Here is a 19,716-nt window from a genome sequence, read left to right as displayed (position 1 = left end):
GCCATGCTGCTCACAGCAGCTTATGAGATACCTTTCTTGTTGGGTATGGATCTGTATAAGACCTTTTTTTAGTTAACATTAAAATTATAGGGGGTGGAATCTGGATAGAAGCCAGGGGTGGATTCTTTTGCATGCACCTGTAAATGTATTTTCGATACTCCTTTGTAGCCAGGAATAAGAGCTATCAGATAATTGTAAATTTATTTAGCTAAGGTCCTTTCAAAATCTCATATGGGTAAAAAAGTGATCTGCTAATCACCTCATTTACAATATTGGAAAGTCATTTCCCTTACAGTAACCATGAAGAAATATTCCTGAATACAACTCATATGTATAGTTTTTCAATTAAATCACCTTAGTTACATTTTGTCAAAGGCAAATTGCAATGTACTGTATTGTGCTATGGGTGCAGTAAGGATTAATGGCCTTTGGTTTTTAAATACCGTTTCAGAGCCTGATCATGCTACTCCAAAGGACGGTATCATTAATTTTACTGGAAGCTTAAAAAAGCACATCTCCAAAAGAAAACCCACCTCATTTTCATGGTTAAAAGTACTTCTCCTGATAATTGCTGTGCATTTATAGCCAGATTCCCCTGCTCTTATTAAGTTCTAGCGTGTGACTGAACTGTGGGGGAAGCCATTCTTTACAAACAAAAATTAACACAAATGGTCAGATTCATTATGCAAATGAAAGCCATGAAACTTGATTTATGAAAATGTAACTTAACTGGGTCATGGCTGTTTGTGATTTAATCTATAAAAGCCTTCAACATTGTTATGCCGTGGTAGATTCACTATTTCACAGGAAGAAGAAGAACAGGAGTACTTGTGGCACCTTAGAGACTAACAAATTTATTAGAGCATAAGCTTTCGTGGACTACAGCCCACTTCTTCACAGGGTCGAACTTGTGAAAAATATCTGTAATGGCTAATGAACTTCTAACAAAATATCTCTGCACGTTCACGATACAAAATTTCTTCTTCACTATTTAAAATGTATAACAATAGTCAGTGGGAAATGTCATGTTCGGGGGAATTTATATCCTGCCTCTCCCCCTTCATCCCTGGAAAGAGGAGGTGAAAATGTAGGGCCTGTCCTCATTGGTGATGAGCATTTCCTGTCTGCTGAGCATCTGCAACGCCCACTGAAATCAACGGGAGATATTTTTCAGGATTGGGCCCTTAAAATCTAATGCTTATAGACCTGAACAACAAAACCAAACTGGCCTTTAAAAGAGAAAATGTCTGTGAAGTACTTTGAAGATGGAAAATGCCATTTTAATGGTAAATATTGCTACCATCTTTTCCTCATTCACCCTTGTCAAGTGATGCATTATAAAGCCCTGACAGGATCCAAGGCCTGAATTCCTTGGAGATGGTGCAAAGGCTGTTGATTTATGGGCCAGATCTAATATTCATGAGGTCAGTGGAAGGACTCTCAGTGAGTTCAAATGGACGTTGGATTGGGTCCATAATGAACAACCTGGGAGTTTTCAGAGTGAATGGATTACATTAAAGCGACCAGACATTTTCAAGCTTGCAATCTTGGAGTTTATATCAGGAAAAATGACACATGCAGGTTCTGGGAGCAGCCTGGAAGATCAAACAGCCAGGTGAAATGATGTAGATTGGCTTAAAGCAGTATTGCTTTAATTAAAAAACAAAACCCCAAACCCCTTCGTTGGTTTGGCACCGGGGCTTGCCATTATTACACAGTTCTGTAGGTTCTGCTACTTTCAGGGCATAAAACTGGAGATGTAAGTGCTATTCTCATCTGAGCTATGAGGACACTATGCAAGAAAGCTGCAGGAAAGGATGTGTTAGCATTTATAACCATTATAATCCCTAGTTTGTGATGTTTAATATCCCGGCCATTTGACTGAAACTTGGAATGAACATTTTCACTCCAAAGGCTTTATCAAATCAAACGTTAATAAATGGAAACAGCGGCCTTCAACAGATGGCTTTTGCGACTGTGCCTCATTCTGGGGTTACAGAAGTGCAAATATTAATCTTTTATAAATGTACATTAAGATGCATGTGAAATATACTTGCACCAGACAATAAAAACACAGCATAAAATAGCACACACACACACACAAAAAGTTTTAACAGTAATTACTGAGCATCATGATTAGAACTAGCATTCTTCTGTAGGGCCGGATTTCGCAGTAGGCACGTGACTAGGGACACTGGCATTCTAGGGGTGCCAAAAATTCAAATTTTGCCATGCCCGGGTCCTAGCAGGGGGTGGAGCTTGCTGAGAGGGGAAGGGCACCATGCAACCCTGCTGGAGTGCTCCTTGCTCAGCCCAGCGGACAGTCACCTCCAGCGGGGCCGGTGAGTGTGGCTGGGGGGGCGGGGACAAGGCTTGGGAAAGTGGGTTTGTGGGGGGGCGCTGGACAGTGAGGGGGTGGGGGATACTGGGCAGTGGGCTTGGGGGAGGTCTGTGTATGTTGGGGTGCTGGGCAGTGAGGGGTCAGTGTGGAGCACTTGGCTGTGTGGGGGTGCTGGGCAGTGGGGTGCCTAAAAGTTAAAAGTGGCAGGATACCCCCGCTGCCCACGGCAGTTGGGAGCTCCCAACCATGGTGGGGGCACCTTGCAGCTCCTGGCTGTGGTGGGCACAGGGGTGGTGGGGGTTCTGAGCCCCTGCATCTAGGGATGCCCAACATGTAAACCTGGCCCTGTTCTTCTGGCCTTCTGGGGGAGACATGCTAAGCAAGTTTACTTGCTGAATCTTATTACAGAAGAGCTAATGGGATGAAATCCATAGCTGGTGTGTGAGAGAGAGAGAGGACAATGCTGTTGAAGTCTCATAGACTTTAAGATCAGAAGGGACCATTATGATCATCTAGTCTGACCTCCTGCACAATGCAGGCCACAGAATCTCATCCACCCACTCCTGTAACAAACCCCTAACCTATGCCCGAGTTATTGAAGTCCTCAAATCGTGGTTTAAAGACCTCAAGGTGCAGAGAACCTTCCAGCAAATGACCCGTGCCCCACGCTGCAGAGGAAGGCGAAAAACCTCCAGGGCCTCTGCCAATCTGCCCTGGAGGAAAATTTCCTTCCCGACCCCAAATATGGCGATCAGTTAAACCCTGAGCATGTGGGCAAGACTCAACAGCCAGCACCCAGGAAAGAATTCTCTGTAGTAACTCAGATCCCACCCCATCTAACATCCCATCACAGACCATTAGGCATATTTACCTGCTAATAATCAAAGATCAATTAATTGCCAAAATTAGGCTATCCCACCATACCATCCCCTCTATAAACTTATCAAGCTTAGTCTTGAAGCCAGATATGTCTTTTGCCCCCACTACTCCCCTTGGAAGGTTCCATCTTGAGGTTCCATCTGATTATGCTTGTAGTGTATATGGACCAATATGTTCCTTGCCCCCAAAATGCTCCCCTAAATAGGCCACCCTCCAGAAATTAGTAATTTTGGGATGAATCATCCCTATTTTATCCACAGGAGATAAAAAACCCTTTGCAGTCTGAGTAGAGAATACACACTTGGAGATCCTTACAATTACTTCATCTATTGTTGCCTAGCTCTTCATCATGGCTATGTCTGGCTCACCTTAGATTAAGGTTAGAGTCACTGAGCTAAAACAATTTTTACTACAAGCAGCAAAAACAAAAATGTGGACCTGGTTGTAGATATTTCTCCACCCCTTCCCCCAAGTGTAGAGACCTTAAAATCTTAGCTTTAAATAATAAAACATTGCAAGGAATTAATGAACTAGGATCACTGTGACATTTGTGGGAGCAAAGTAAAATATCTCATATATTGAAAAATAAATGCTGAGAAGATATAAAAAAAGTTAAGAGTACTGATATTTATTTTTCATAACATTTTTGCACCAATAGTAATTCCTTCATCAGATACTATGGTGAATGGCATGGTATAAATAAAGAATCTTTTGAATGGGACAGCATGATATACTTGTGATTATATCAACATACTATAAAAGTCTATGGAGATGATGTTGCGAGGTTGTGACAGGGTCTCCAACGTGCAACCTGGACTGTGAGACTGCTGAGCCCTCTGTCCCACCAACCTGGGCTGCCTAGCACACTGTGATGCTGTTGGCAAGCTACAAATCTCTGGCAGGAACTGCACTTACACAGCCATCCACAGGCAGGGACACACCCACCTGAGTTACAGGAATGCTTCTCCCAGCCACTCATGAACCAACAAGAGAGAGACTCAGGCCAATTCCTCCTCAGTCTTGCATCCCAGAACTGTACCAACTTGCCCTGGTCAGAAGCCTGAGCAGTGTAAGTTTATTGCTCAGTCCACCCCTCCCTTGATGTGGAGAGGACAAACACTAGCCTTTGTAAACGGAGCTGAGATTTCCTGTCAGTGCTCATGGCTCTCCACCTTCTGGGCCATTATAATGATGTTCCTTCCCTCTGCACCCCATATTCTTCACAATGATATTATTAGGATATGATTATGACATAGTTATGATGCATTTTATGCAAAATAAGTCATGTGAGATGTCATTGGAAAGATTATGATTTGCTGAATATGATTATCATATTTGTATGCATGTAACATTTTTGTATCTGAAGTTATGAACATTGACTATGTATCCATATTTCACGCCCACTAAACAAGATGTTTTCATTCTAGACCAGAGGTGGGCAAACTACTGCCCGTGGGCTGGATCCGGCCTTGACCTCCAACTGGGGAGTGGGGTCTGGAGCTTGCCCCACTCCAGCGCTCCAGCCAGGGAGCAGGGTTGGGGGCCGCTCCTAGCAGCTCCTGGAAGCAGCGGCATGTCTTCCCTCCGGCTCCTATGCATAGAGGCAGCCGGGGGCTCCGCTCTGTCTGCTGCTCCCGCCCCAAGCGCCACCCCCGCAGCTCCCATTGGCTGGAAATTTCATGAACATTCATGACCTGCCATACAATTTCTATATCCAGATGTGCCCCTTGGGCCGAAAAGTTTGCCCGCCCCGGCTTACACTGTACAGTTCCCTGCGCAGAACAAGATGGTACAATTTTGGATTTATACTCCAGAGAGAATGCATGCCTGAGAAGCTGGTAGTTGCCCTAGCTGTCGCCTTCTCATGCAGGGGCTGGTCAAAGTACCTGCATGTAACTGCAGCCGGATGTGTCCCTAACTGTATGTATGCTGGTGAAAGTGCAGGCTGAAGCCTGGAGGACTTTGCAGTTGGTCACAGCAGTACAGTGTAAGAGGGAGCCCAGGCTGGTGGGCCAGGGGGGCTCAGTGGTACTCCAGTTCCAAGTGGCACCCCGGGGAGAACCTGTCACACCTTCCTCTTCTGCTGCTATCATTCTAATGAGTGCAGAGGAGAGCCATGTCCTCCTTAATTTGGGGGAGGGTAGTTTAAAACTGGAGGAAAGGATAAGGTTGAAAGGAAGAGAAGGGAGAATATAATGAGGGGTGGGCTGCTACTAGACTAAAGAAGAGAGATGGGGTGCAGGCAGAATGGAGAGACAGGCTCAGTGGGCACTCGGCACCTGACAAGGGAGATATAACTGCCTGCAAAGTTTGAAAGGCATGAAGAGTCAGTTCTGAGACAGGAACTCCTTGGAGTGTTCAAAGTGGCAATAACAAGGCAAATCATGAGAAAATACAGACTTGATGATTAAGCACATATTTGGAACAGTGAGTACTATTAGATTGTGGAAAACCTTCCCAAGAGAGTTTATGTGAGCCCCATGTCCCAAGCTATTTAAAACCAGAATGAACAAAACAATTAAGAATATACCTTAGGGAACAATCCTGAACTGACGGTGGGATGAACAAGATAACTGAGTGGGGTTTTACAGCTTTAATTGCTACAATGCTATGAATACAGGAGTTACACGTTGAGAGTTTCTGGTATATGAAGGTGGAAAGTTTCAGCAACATGATGCTAACTGTGAAGAATATTTCCCCACCATATCTGAGCTGAAGGCATCTTATACAGAGGCCAGCAGCAATCATGGGATAGAACCACCTGAGCAAAACAACTTGACCGGTATCAACTCAAAATCTTGTGGAAAATAATCATGAATCACTTCCCTTTTTATTATCGTTTGCCTTCAGAAACAGCTAACTCATGGTCTCTTAGGTACAATCTGATCTGTGTCCAAGGAAAATCCACTAAGGGACAAGTTCTGTCTTTGGCTTGTCCAAGTTATATAATTTGAGAGCCTCATTGAGAGAAGCAGCTGGTAGGAATACTGACTTCTGCTAAGCAATTGAATGAGGTCCTGACAATCCCTGAAATGGACCAAAGCTTAAGAGACAAAATAACATGTCATGATGCAACAACATAACCATTAAGGGAGGCTGTTATCTACCATCTCAAGCAAGCAGCATTCAAGTCAGTTTCCTAACCCAGAGTATATTGGTTTGTCTATAATCAGATTGTTTTATTCAATATACATAGTTCTCCACTCATTTGCACCTCTACTCCCTTTCTCCACAGTAATTAGTGATGACTACAGAAGCCAAGAGTTACAACAATGGACACATGAAAAATGGAATCACATAAGCAATCTGTAACTCGGACTATCTGTGAAGTTGGACGTGGCTCTCTATTTCTCTCAAGTCTTGCAAGTGAGGAAACATATTCATATAAATTAGTGAAAAGCCTATGAAGCCACCTAATCCATCCTTCTGTCACTGCAGCATGGGACTCTGGTCTCTGCAATATAGTTTAGAACACTTGTTCTTCCTAAATTTCCTTCTCTCTCTCTCTCTCTCTCATTACTTCTGGTAATAGCCCCATTTTTCGCTTTATGTAATTCCTGTCCTTTGGATCTTGCTTCATAGAAGGAGGGTCTTTGCTCTGTTCTGGCCTGACTCATCCCTACAGGATGGGGCTTGGCAACAGGGGGGCTCAGTGTGGGCAACCCTCCCCCCTCCCACACATGTGGAGAATGAGAATTGAGAAGTGTCTGTGGCACTCTGTGGCTTTCCCACCATCAATTTCCTGTTTTTGGAAGAGAGGGCCTGTCTTAGGCCTGATGGGCCCCTGGCCTTATGTTTGACAGCTTCATGACACAGGTAGCAGCTGGTGCAGGAGAGAGAAGTGGAATTGTTTAGCCCCTTCACTGTTTTGATTGCCTTGTTTAGCTCGCCTATCCGGGTATACCGGAGAAGCACAGCCTCCTTCCGGTATCACTTTCCAGTGATCCCATTGCCAGGCATGGCAGTAAGTGTGGATGGGAATTCTCTGACCGGGATCGGTTGGAACTGGGTGTTCACGGACCAGGTCAGAACAATGTACGGCAGGTTATGGAACTCTGCCTGGAGCCAAAGGGTCAGGATTTGTCTCTTGCTGTCAACACCTTTCAGATGTGTGTGTTATTACACTCATCCCTCCCCTCCCCCAACTGCTGTCATTGCTTAGTGAAATGTTACATATTTACTTCTACTCTTCCTTCATATAGCGTGTCAGGTCTCCAGTCCCCGATCCATCACATGCATGCATGTCTCTCCTCCGTTCCTCCTAAAATCCCTTGCAGGACACAGGAAGGTGAATATTTACCTAAGCCAGCCTATTAATGCACACACTCCTGTAAGGCATGTTTTCCTTGTAGCATCAGTTATTCCTTTAGACTTTCATACGTTTAGCTGCTAGCCATGCTTTAGAATAATCAGCCGTCTCTCTTCAAAGAAGCAGCTAGCTAACATAACACATTTTCTTCCCATCTGCGTATTTTGTTTCCCTCTGTACCCAAATCACTGATGGCTGGAAGGTTTGTGTTGCCATGGCCAGATAATTAATGCAACTCCAACAGTAAATATGACAGTGTGTGGGCAATGTGTTGTGTGTCATCTTGTAAATCACACAAATGTGTCACACGAGGCACCAGTTGCAAAGATAAGAACCAGTATTCAGTAATTACCGCAGTGCACAGTCACAGAGGGCTGGGCAAATATTCACTGGTATCCCCACAACAGGTTACCCCTGAGCATTTTTCTTCCTCAGCCTCTCTCAAATTTCTCCATTTTTTCCTTTGTGTCGTTCACAATCTCATGACCTTTTCCAGCTGCCCTCTCCTCTTTCAGGTGTAGGTGAACTAAAGATATGTCTGCACCGCAATAAGACACCTGGGACTGAAAACGTCAACTGACGGGCTCGCAGGGCTCAGGCTGTGGGGCTATAAAATTGCAGTGTAGATGTTGGGCCCAGGCGGGAGCCTGAACTCTGGGACTCCCAGAGCCCAGGCTCCAGCCCAAGCTCGAATACCCACACTGCAATTCTATAACCCCGCCAGCCGGAGTCACCTGACACAAGCCAGCTGCAGGTGTTTTCTTGCAGTCGTAGACTCACCATAAGTGAACAAACTGCAAGTGAATACCACACACACTCCCAGCCTTGGTGGGCCAAATTATATTCTCAGTTTGAGGGATTTAACTTCTTCAGTAAATCTATTGGCATTAATGGAATTACTCAGACGTTACCCCTGTACAATTAAGAGCAAAATCTGGTTGGGTCAAGCTTCTTCCCCACCCCCATTCCCCGGTGTCACAGTTCAAACAAATCACAAGATTTCCTTACTACTATTTCTATTTTGCATTCATACTGTTTGTTTAACTACTGCAGCGGTACTCCTAAGTGCTGGGCAAAAGGCTTCTTTTTTTAAAAAGCAACATATCTGCAGCATTTGTTCTGAAGGAAAAAACAACTTATTCAAAACTACCCAGGCTTTGCAAACAGCAGGGGGAAAAAAGATACAGAAATAAGATTTGGGCCTAGCCTCTCTGATTATAACCCTTTAAACTGTCAAACTGCAAACTCTGTAAAATTCATAGGAAGGATGCATTTTAAAAAAAAACCTGATTCTTTTTGAGACTATGCACAAGTAATTTCAGCAAATAGAACTGTAATATAACAAAAGGAGTGCAGCATATAAAAGAGGTATAATATGCAGAAATATGCTAGATAAAACTAAATTGTATAATGACCAGGAAGTAAAAACAGTGCATGAAGGAGGAGCAAAAAGAACAGAAGAAAAGGAAGAAGATCTGCAATCAGGAGCATTATTAAACACTTATACTTTCTTGATTGACATAAGATACAGCCCTCATATACTATCAGATTTTCCTTTGCTATTTAGTAATCTATTGTAATTCCCTTTTACAAAGCTAGTTTAGTGAATGATACCATTCTGTCTTTCATGGTAGCCTTGTAGTCTTATCCAATGTCCTAAAGTGTTTGTTGCTGAGGGTTTTTTTGCAATCATATTTATCATATTACACATAAGAATCCTTCCCAAATACAGGGTGCCCTCAATTGCTACTTAGACAACATGATGATATGCTCTTCCTTTATATCATATAAACCGTGCAAAAGCTAAAGACAAAAATCCAAAATTTATAGCAATGTCCTGTGAGAGAGGTTGTGCAGCAGCTGGTCCTATTTGGGCTGCCCAAGTTAATGTGTTAGGAGCTTAGAGACTCTTATGGATATCAAACATCAAAAGAGTAGTCAGTCCCTAGTCCCTTTAGATTTATTCTGGCACAGAAGGGCTTCAGCTACAACCATGTTGTCTCCTGTTTCTCTTTGTCATAATTCCTTTGTACTGTCTCGAAGATTGCGGGGGGGTGGGGGAGGGGAGGAGGCAGTGCTCCTGTCAATAATTGCTAATTAATTATTATCAGGATAGTCAGCATCAATGGTTAAATGGATAACCACCTATTGTCTGTCATGTTCTGAGCAGCTGTATTCTTTGTTCCACTCTGGAATCTTTTAGAGACAGACAGACATATGGCAGTTATGTGTCAGGAGCTGGACTGCAATAGGAATGCCCTCACGCATTCCCACTGCTGTACTGGCTTCAGTTTAATCAGAGATGCCAGAATGATGGTCTCCTGATTCCACTGAGTTTCATGTAAGACTGATGGTTTGCACCAGTGAAATATGACCAAGCATGAATATTTATAGCACTGGAAGGATGGGGATAAGTCCATATTATGTTGATTCATGCTCTGCAGAGCTGCATGTTATACTGTGACTCCACTTAGTTCATAGTCTGTTACCCGGCCCATTCCAAAAACCTGTATTTAGGAGGTCATAATTTGGTCATAAAAACACTGCCCAGGTGATATTGGCATCTATCTATTGATCAATTATTCTTTCGTTAACCCCACCTTAGTATCTGACAGCATGCAAAATCTCAGATATTTAGGATGCAATGCAGCCAGGTACAGAGCACACTGGGAGTGCCTTCTACATCACTTAAGGCCCAATTCCTCTCCATAAGGACCAGTACAGGTGCAGCCAATACTTGGGACCTGCTGCATCACCCTGAATAGGCTGGGCAAAAAGGGCTGATGATGTGGGTTGGGGAATGGGCTATTCGATCTATACACACACACCAATCCAGTGCCTCAAAATCCACAAACAGAGGTGTGGGATGGGCTGAAATAGCAGATGTGGTGATTCAGCCTGTGATCTGCCCACGCATGGGGAGAGTGGATCCGATCCTGTCCCTTCAGTTATTTTGGCTTTTGGAGGTGTGCAGTTTTCACTCTATGAACATGTAAGAAAAATTATGCAAAAAATGTTGGTTAAGCATTTATTACCCAGATGAATTACTCAGTGCTGAGTGGGAAGAGCTTCAGACACACAGCACAGCTCAGACATAATATTTTCCACTCTTAGCCCTGCTCTACACTAGAGGGGGAATAACGTAGCTGAAGTCAGCGTACTTAGATCGACTTACCGTGGTGTTTTCACTGCGGTGAGTTGACTGCTGCCACTCCCACGTCGACTCTGCCTGCGCCTCTCACAACTCTGAAGTACAAGAGTCGACGGGAGAGCACTCGGGGGTCGATTTATCACATCTAGACTAGACACGATAAATCGATCCCCGCTGGATCGATCGCTGCCCAGCGATCCGGCAGGTAGTATAGACATACCCTGAGTTACAAATAGTAAGATAAAAAGAAAGCCAAAGGAAAATAAAAAAACATAGAAAGCCCATGTTGCTAAAATCAGAGGTTAAATCACAAAAGCAGAGTCCAGCTGGTATCCCTAACCTACCACTTGGGCATGTTATTTCATATCATCTTTCCCTCTTTGTCAAGAGTATACTGAAGTCAAAATAATATCAGTCTTCATACTGCTTTTTGTTCTTTAATTATTCCAGAACAACAACTCTGTTGAAGAACAATAATTTACTAGAGGCTTTATTAATAAATGTAGTAAAATATTCATTTAACTTATCAGAACCATCCATGGCCTTTAAAGCAACTAACTCCTTGTCCCAGACGACTTCAGGAATGAAATATGTTTTTCTAGCCTTTGTGGGGCTGCATTTTGGAAAACAGCAAATTTTATAAAATATTTGCTGCTTCCTAATAATTATAGACCAAAATGGGAATAAAGAGTTTTTCCAGCCTCTATTGCATTCAACTGTTTCACTGAGCATAGGGTATCCCTAGTATTCATCAACACTGGTGTTAAGTGAACAGCCAGGGAGCTGGCAAAATCTCTCAGCTGGTTCCAGCTGGGGGTGACTTGATCTAGCGGCATTCTTTCAGAAGGAGGCCATGTATTAAGAACATGATGACAGACATTTTCTGCAGTGAACCTGGCTTCTATTATGAGAGTAACTTGGGAGCCTGAAGTTTCTTTGTTCAAAAAGCTCAGTGTGGGCTAGATTTTCAAGTGCTCAGCACCCACAACTGGAGCCAGATTTTTCAAAAAGACAATTGGCTCCAATTAGGCACCTAAGTAAGGGCCAGAGTTTAATGAGAAATCAGCACCCAGCATGAGATCCTCTGAAAATCTCACCATTTATTTTGGTGTCTAACTGGGAGCTGAGCATATTTCAAAGTCTGGCCCTAGCAGCATGTCTGTTATTTTGGTTTTGTTCTAATATTCACATATCTAATGATATTTAAACTATTTCCCCTCTCCTGAAACAGCTCTCTTTTGTACAAGGAACTCACTGATGGCGACAAAAACCACCCAAGTGCACAAAAACATTCCAGTCATTGGATGCATTTAGCAACAACTTGATCAGGCTTCTAATCTGGCCTACATCTAGTTCAGTGTTCTTGTAACCATATATGTAGTAAACTTTTTGAATAGTGGTGGAGACTGAAACAGAATGTGCACAGAAGCTGCCTGGCCCTAAGTAATATGAGAAGCCAATATTCCAGTGTAAATTCATGCTCCTTCTTCTGTCTAAATAAATAGCATGTGACTCTCACAAAGACCAACATTTGTGCTTAGATTATCCCTTAAAAAAAATTGTTAACAGATGCTCTCTCATCCCATAGCTGTGAATTAGTGTTGAACAGTTACAACAAAAGCATGATATTGTAAAAACTGGTGCAATGGATTCTGACAAGGGTCCATGGGTAATGTAACGCAAAATATTCAATAATAAAACAAGAATTTTAAAATAATTTTCATAAAGCAATGTTTATAAAATATAGAAATACTGCATGTAACACATGCATAATGAAACACTATTTCCAAGAAGTCTTAGCATCTTGAACTTACTAGCTGAGGATATTGTATCACTGGATCCTCAACAATCAAGCTGATTCAAAATTTTGGATGGATCCAGTTTCCAATTGGAAAATCAAAACATTTTGCAGGAATGAGTTAATTTTGACAAAAATTTCCCCAAATAATGTTGAAATGAATCATTTCAACTTTAATTATTTCACTCTGATAATGTCAAAATGTTTTGGTTTTGACGTTATCATTTCTATTTATTTTGTTTCAACTTTTATATTATCAAAACAAAAAAGTTTAACATTATTGAAATGATTCAATGGTTCCAAATCAAATTTGGGGGGAATTTCTGTTCTGCAGGAGATTTTGAAAAAATTTACGTTTTGCTGTGATTCCAAATGAAGACAAATTTCAAAATATTGGACTTTCCTACAGAATAGAAATTCCAGTCTATGACCAGCTCTATTCAACAATAAAGCCAACTGCTTTCTATTATGAGTTAGGGCAATATTCCGTACTGATTGATATGCAGTGTAGCTTATTAAAGTCAATGCCATCTAACAAGTCTCCAGCTCTTAGTAGTCTAGGTGAAGTTCAAGTCCAGCCATTTTGATTGTACATACAGAACTGCCAGATCATGACCCGAATTCACATGCGAAATCCAAACTCTATTGAGAGTCTGTGGCAAAATATCCTTCCAGTACCTTGTGGCACAGCCTACAGCTTCTAATAGTCTACTCTAGACAGAGCAGCTGTCCAGCCATTCATATAAATATTAGAATCACCAAACTGTATTTGCAATTAGTGACCATTATCTATAATATTACTCCACAAAAATATTAAAGTCAACCAATATTAAAAGAGAATATTTGTTATCTGTCTCTACTACAAATTGTCATTTTTGTACAGTAACTGCTGAATGGTACATTGAAATGGAAGATAAACCTATTTATTAAATTTAATTTTATACTACTATCAAAATTATTAATTGACTCAAATGACATTCAGAATTGTGTATTTATCTTGATACCTCATAATGAGATATATGGATAAAATGTGTGTGATAGAATATAATAGAAATTGTTTAACACAGTATACTGTATGTCATATCCTGCCTGAATACTCTTCTCTGTCTTCTGAGATATATTCTATGTAAAGTTTACACAGAGCACATAATTCATACTATGAATTCAAGTACACATAGGAGACTTCAGAAGAACATCAGCCTTTATAGCCTTCTACATCAGATTTAACTGACTGAGACAACAATGGTTGATTTCTTTTCCTGCTAGCTTGTTTCAGTAGGTCACAGCTTTCTAAGCGAGGTACAGTAATTAGTTTTCTTATAATGAAATAGAAGACTCATTCCTGAAAAATGCAAACACAAGATTTTTAAAATGTAAAGTTTTTTTAAAAATTAAGTAGCAACATTTATCTATTAATTTTGAAAATAATGATGACATCCAGTTCTGATTTCACATGCAAGGAGAGGCACAGACATGTCTCTTATCCAACTGCTAATACATGCATGGGCACTAGGACCATACCTGATATGCAGCGATATCTACCTGTATGAACTGAGGTTTGGACAACATCCTGCAAGTCAATAATACACTGACTCTTGCAAAAGGAGTTTAACTACATTTTTACATTATGCATCCGAAGAAGTGGGCAGTAGCCCACGAAAGCTTATACTCTAATAAATTTGTTAGTCTCTAAGGTGGCACAAGTACTCCTGTTCTTTTTACATTTTTACAAATTACTTGCTGTGACGCTCTCTCTCTCTCTGTATGCAGTGGCTTCTCTCTCTTTTACTTTTTATCATTAGATAATGTAACGCTGACACACACAAGTGTCAGCAGCAGGACCTCTTGAGCTTAAATGCATGAGCCTCTACTGCATGAGCTAAAAGACACATCTCTGTTATACAGGGCTGTAGTAGGCTCATCAATCTCTAGCTAGCCGAGCCACCACTAGAGGGGGATAGTGTGCCATTCCGAGCAAGCAGGGGTTAGGTGCAGAGAAGCACGTCCCAAAGCTTCAGTGACTTCCCAGTTGAATTGCCTGAAATCCCTGTATGGGACACCACTTGTAACGCTGACTCACATGGGACATTGTCAGCAGGGACCAAACCTTGGACCCCTTGAGCTTAATACATGAGCCCCTACTGCATGAGTTAAAAGATGCATCTCTGTTAGCCAACGCTGTAGCAGGCTCATCAACCACAAGCTGGCCTAACCACCAGTAGAGGGGACAAAGTGCCACACCAAGCAAGCAGGGGTTACAATAAGGTACTGACAGAATTCACCATTCTAAGCAGATGGACTAGCTGCTCACACAGATTAGTATTGTTTTACCTAACAGTATAAAGGTAAAGGAAACTTTCTAACAGCATCCATTCATAATTTAGATTGTAATAAAACACATTAGGGGTGATGTTTCAGTCAAGAAATATTTACATAGTTATAGCCAAGAGACAAGATAGATGAGAATAGCTTTTATTGGACCACTTTCTGTTGACAGAAGGGACAAACTTTCAGGCTACACAGAGCTCTTCTTCAGGTTTGGGAAAGGAAAGCGGAATGTCTAAGGTAAGTACAAGTTGTGACAGATTATTAAGCATACGGGGCAATGTCTGTTGTAGGAGGCCACTTAAAATCATTTTTCAATACTCACTCAACAGCTTCAAAAGGCGAGCGTGGGAACTTAAATTCATAACGCTGCTAGACACTAAAAACTATGGACTTCGCAGGGACACTGGTTTCATGGCTCATTATAATGATTTGTAACACACGCCTTCCTGCTAACCCTTAAGAGCCCACTTCAAATCCCTTGTCCATAACAGTCTGATTCTTATTGCCCATTCCATTTCAAGTGGCCTCCTACAACATGTGACCCCTTCTGCTTAACAATCTGTTGCAGCTTGTATTTATCTCAGATACTCTTCTTCCTTCCCCAGACCTGAAGAAGAGCTCTGGGAAGCTCAAAAGCTTGTCCCTCCTACCAACAGAAGTCGGTCCAATAAAAGATATTACCTCACCCACCTTGTCTGTCTGTCATGTCCTGGAACCAGCATGACTACAGCAATACTGCAAACCATATTCACAGCTGCTCAAATAGTACAGTGGTGGCCACAGCTAAAAACCTAGATTAAGTATCTGATGTTTGCTTGGTCTTCACTGAATATTATTTCTTCCTCTAAACCCACCAGGATGCACTCATTTGCATTTGATGAGTTAACATCATTTCAGTGTTCATTATTACTGACCACTGAGGAAATGAACAGAAATGCAACAGATAACTGTTTTCAGACAAACAAATGAACCATTTTTTCCTCATGAAAGTACAAACAATTTTTATTGTTGGTGAAAGTTTAAGTGGGAGAGCCAGAAAATGTTCTGACCCTTATTTCCAGGGTTTCGCTTTAGAAATGCCAGAATGTATTCAACATGGCATAACGAAAGTCATGTTTCATAACTCCTTAGCAGTCCTAAATAAATAAAAATGCTAGCGCCGGTTATATTTTCTATGCCTGTTTACTTTTTGCCTCCTTCCTGTGCTCCATGTGGCAGCTTCCCTGAGATTTCAGTTTGCCATTCTCCTGTTGTCCCCATCTTTTAATTTCCCAGACACTTTATTTCATTCTGTACTTTTTTTAAACTCAATACTGCTAACCCTGTTATTTCTTTCATTCTTTATTCTCTTGACTTCTGTTTTTGCTCTTTTCCCCCTCTTTTTCTTTCCCTAATCCTTTAGACCTAACCTCTTTTTCTTTCTTTTTATATTATCTTTGGCCATGTCCCTTTTGCTTTTTTCTTCTCATTTTTGCTTTATTTTCTAACTCAGAATCTCAGTGTATCGTCTGTGAAGCACCATTTCTCTATGGTGCCAGTTCTGGTCATGCAATCAATGAAATATTTTGAGGCCCAAAGAACAGGGTATTGGAAATATTGAAGGGGAGGTCTTCTGTGGTAGCATCTGTCTTTTATGAAATGGTCTGCAGAAGAAATTAGTGGGAGAACCCATGCTCGAGAAGTCTTCTCTTTCCTCCCGATCACTTCCCTCTCAGTTATTTCTCACGTCGCTTCTGCCCTGCTGCCTTCGTCTTGCTATTAGGTGGATTGCTGCCTAGCTGGCAGGGGAAACAGTTCCCTATGCTAGTTTTCACAGCATTATCAATAGGGTCGCATGAAAGAATCATCCATCAGTGATCTGGTCTGTTTGCACTGGAAACCACAAGCTCCAAAGCTGTAATATGGTTGGTTGGGGGGTGGGGGGTGTTCATGTCATGAGTTACAGGCTGATGAACACTTCAGATACATTCATCAAATGTACATAATCATAATCTGACCTCCACCCGATCTCACTTCCTCCCTCCTCCTTTCTTGCACTCTGTGCTACTCACACTCTTTCTTTACCGATTTCAATCTTCTTGTACTCTCAACTCCGTGTCTTCAGCAATGTAGCCCCCTACATTTGGAACCATCTCTCATTCTTGCCAAATACCCCTTAAAAGCCTACTTTTTAAGCAACTCTTCCTTGTAATTCTTACCACTACTTTCTCCTTAGTGTCCCCTACCTGAACATCCCACACTGTGTCTGGTGTCTGTGCCTTACATTGTAAGATCTTTGGGCAGAAAATGTTTCTTAATCTATGGGCCTGGTTCTTCACTGTGTTACACCAATTGCCAATGTAACTATTGAAATCAGTGGAGTAACCCCAGTGTGGAACTGGCATAACACACTGGAGAATTGGCCCAGTATTTGTAAAGTGCCATGTAAATTTACATCACTTTATAAATTACTTGCTGGATATTAAGTAATAATAGATACAACAGAACTGTTCAACAGAACTCATCTGATGCTTTATGCCCTAACATTTTGATGACTTCCATGAAAAGTCACATAAATCAGCAAGAAACAAAGGATTGCCAAAGGAATCCAGCAGGAGAGAGAAAGATATCCATAACAATTTCAAAAGAAAAGTGGACTTCTGGTTTTCTATGTGCTTTTTCTTTATTAAAAAGCATTATTAACCAGGAAGTTACTCATGAGACTAATCACTTCTAATGAATGGGTATTCTAGGAAAAATACACAAGGCTTATTGTACCATACATTAAGAAGCAATATACCCTTTGCACATCAGTTATACACCACCGTCCATTACTTTGCTAGTTTAAAATGGGGAATGTATCTACACTTTTTCACATTGTTCCCTCACTATTAGTTTAGAGGACATTCATTTTTCAACCATTTACCAATAGGCATTCAATTTGATCTCTGTATAGGTTAAAGATTTGACCGATCTGCATCATCCCTCATTATATAACATGCACAATTTACACTCATGCGATGTTCAATCATTCATGCTCAGATGAAAAGTTGTTTCAATTAACTGCTAGTGATTTGTGAAATCAAATGTCACTAAATCTTGCTTGAGAAAGGTGAGTTAATGTGAAACTTCTGCTCTTCCCTCCTCATGATCCAGTATTATGTGAAATCTTAAATGTTTATCCAAAAGAATAAGCCTCAACATAAAAATAATAATCAGAATGGATGTTCGCAATTGTGTTTGATCATTGCTCCTATAAAAATATTGTACAAATCACAATGCCTTATTCAGAACAGAACTTGATACTACTATTTTCTATTTGTGTTAAAATTTCCCACCCAGTATTACATCCAAATTAGACTATAACATCTATTCCTCATTCTATACCATCAGTCTGAATGAGGTGTGTTCTGCTGCACTTTGTTTATGTGCAGGCTAAAATAATTAAACAACTCCAGTGTTTTTAAACTTACTATGTAGGAGCTATAAACAGCTGGCAGCTTCCAGAACTTTGTATGAATGAAGTCTCCTCCTCTGAAGAGCCCTGAGTGCAGGTGAAAGGATGGCATTGTGGCTAAGCACTGGATTGGGACTCAGGAGATGTGGATTCTTTTCCTGGCTCTGCCACAGAAGTCCTGTGTGATCTTGGGCAAGTTACTTATTCTCTCTCGATCAAAGTTCCCCATCTACAAAGTGTGGATAATTCTTTTTCCTTCCATTCTTATTTAGATCCAGTTATTTGGACTGTAAGCTCGTCACGACAGGACAGGACTATGCACCCAGCACAATATGGTCCCTATTTTGGTGGAGTCTCTAGGTACAATTATAATTCAAATAATAATAATGACAAAACACTGTATAATGATACAGAGTTATCACTAATGACTCATTCAGGCAGGAGGATTTTGTTAGTGCCAGAAAGGATGAGACTGTAACTGCTACCAACAGTGCAACTGCACTAGTGCAAGCAATGATGTCAGTAGAGTGCCCCTGTGTTTACCATTGTCTCAACACAATGGGGAAAAATGGCTGAGCCCTGACCACACCCACTGGTGGATGTTGCTTACATAGAGGTACTGTTTATGGGAAGTCAATGGGAGTTGTGGATACTCAGTACCTCTCAAGATTTAGTGAAATAATTTAGGAAGATGTAGCTAATCAAGTGTGATCAGCTACCACAGAACTTATAGATGGAAGAGATCCATTAAGTCTGTGGCAGAGCAGAGTACAATGAAGTGGGAAGAGAGCGGAGAACTGCTGTATGTACTACAGTTGGAGCAGATCTGGGAGTTTCAACAGCCACTGAAGCTCATTCTGCTGCTAACTCAGATGCTTCTTGAGTCTTCAGTGTTGCCAGCACTCATCGTTTTACTGCACGTCTTGCAATAGATGGTGTTCTTCCACAAGCCCCAGCCACTGTAGTCAGATTGTTAGCTGAGAATCTCAACCTTCATTTAAAAAAAGTAAGTTTCTCGCTCTCACAGTTGCAAAAAATAGATTGAAAATGTTGCTGGTCAGGTCTAAAAAACCAGAAGGGGAATGAAAAGAGACCCAAATGTATTATTCTTGAAAATGTTTAAGCCAATCGAATGATTCTAAATGCTTGGAGCTGGCTATGTTGCTCACAACAGCTGGCAAACTTTTCCAGTACCTGAAATCAATATATTAAACTTTGGAAGAGAGCAGAGAACTTTGGTTTGTAATTACAGAGGGGCGTGGGAGGGAGCAGTAGGCCTTGCTTTTAGCGGCAAACTTTTCCACAGGCAGCTTCATCAAATGAGCATTCCCACTTTCCAAAAGAGACTCAAAAGTTCTGACTGTGACAGCTGCCTCTGTGCTGAAAGGAGCAGAGACATCAAGAATTGCTTGATTAATTGTTCAGAAACTTCCAAAGAGGCAAATTATGGGCAAGTTATTTATAGGCCCCTCTG

General features: G+C 41.4%; 1 protein-coding gene across 1 annotated transcript in view; it reads right to left on the bottom strand.

The window, feature by feature from the left end:
- Positions 1-19,716, bottom strand: part of NCALD (neurocalcin delta) — an 86,873-nt gene that overhangs the window by 29,440 nt on the left and 37,717 nt on the right. The window lies entirely within an intron of this gene.

Source organism: Malaclemys terrapin, chromosome 2, assembly GCF_027887155.1.
Source record: "Malaclemys terrapin pileata isolate rMalTer1 chromosome 2, rMalTer1.hap1, whole genome shotgun sequence".
Taxonomy (NCBI): domain Eukaryota; kingdom Metazoa; phylum Chordata; order Testudines; family Emydidae; genus Malaclemys; species Malaclemys terrapin.
Note: the sequence above shows the minus strand (reverse complement) of the source record. Positions and strands in the feature narration are given on the sequence as shown.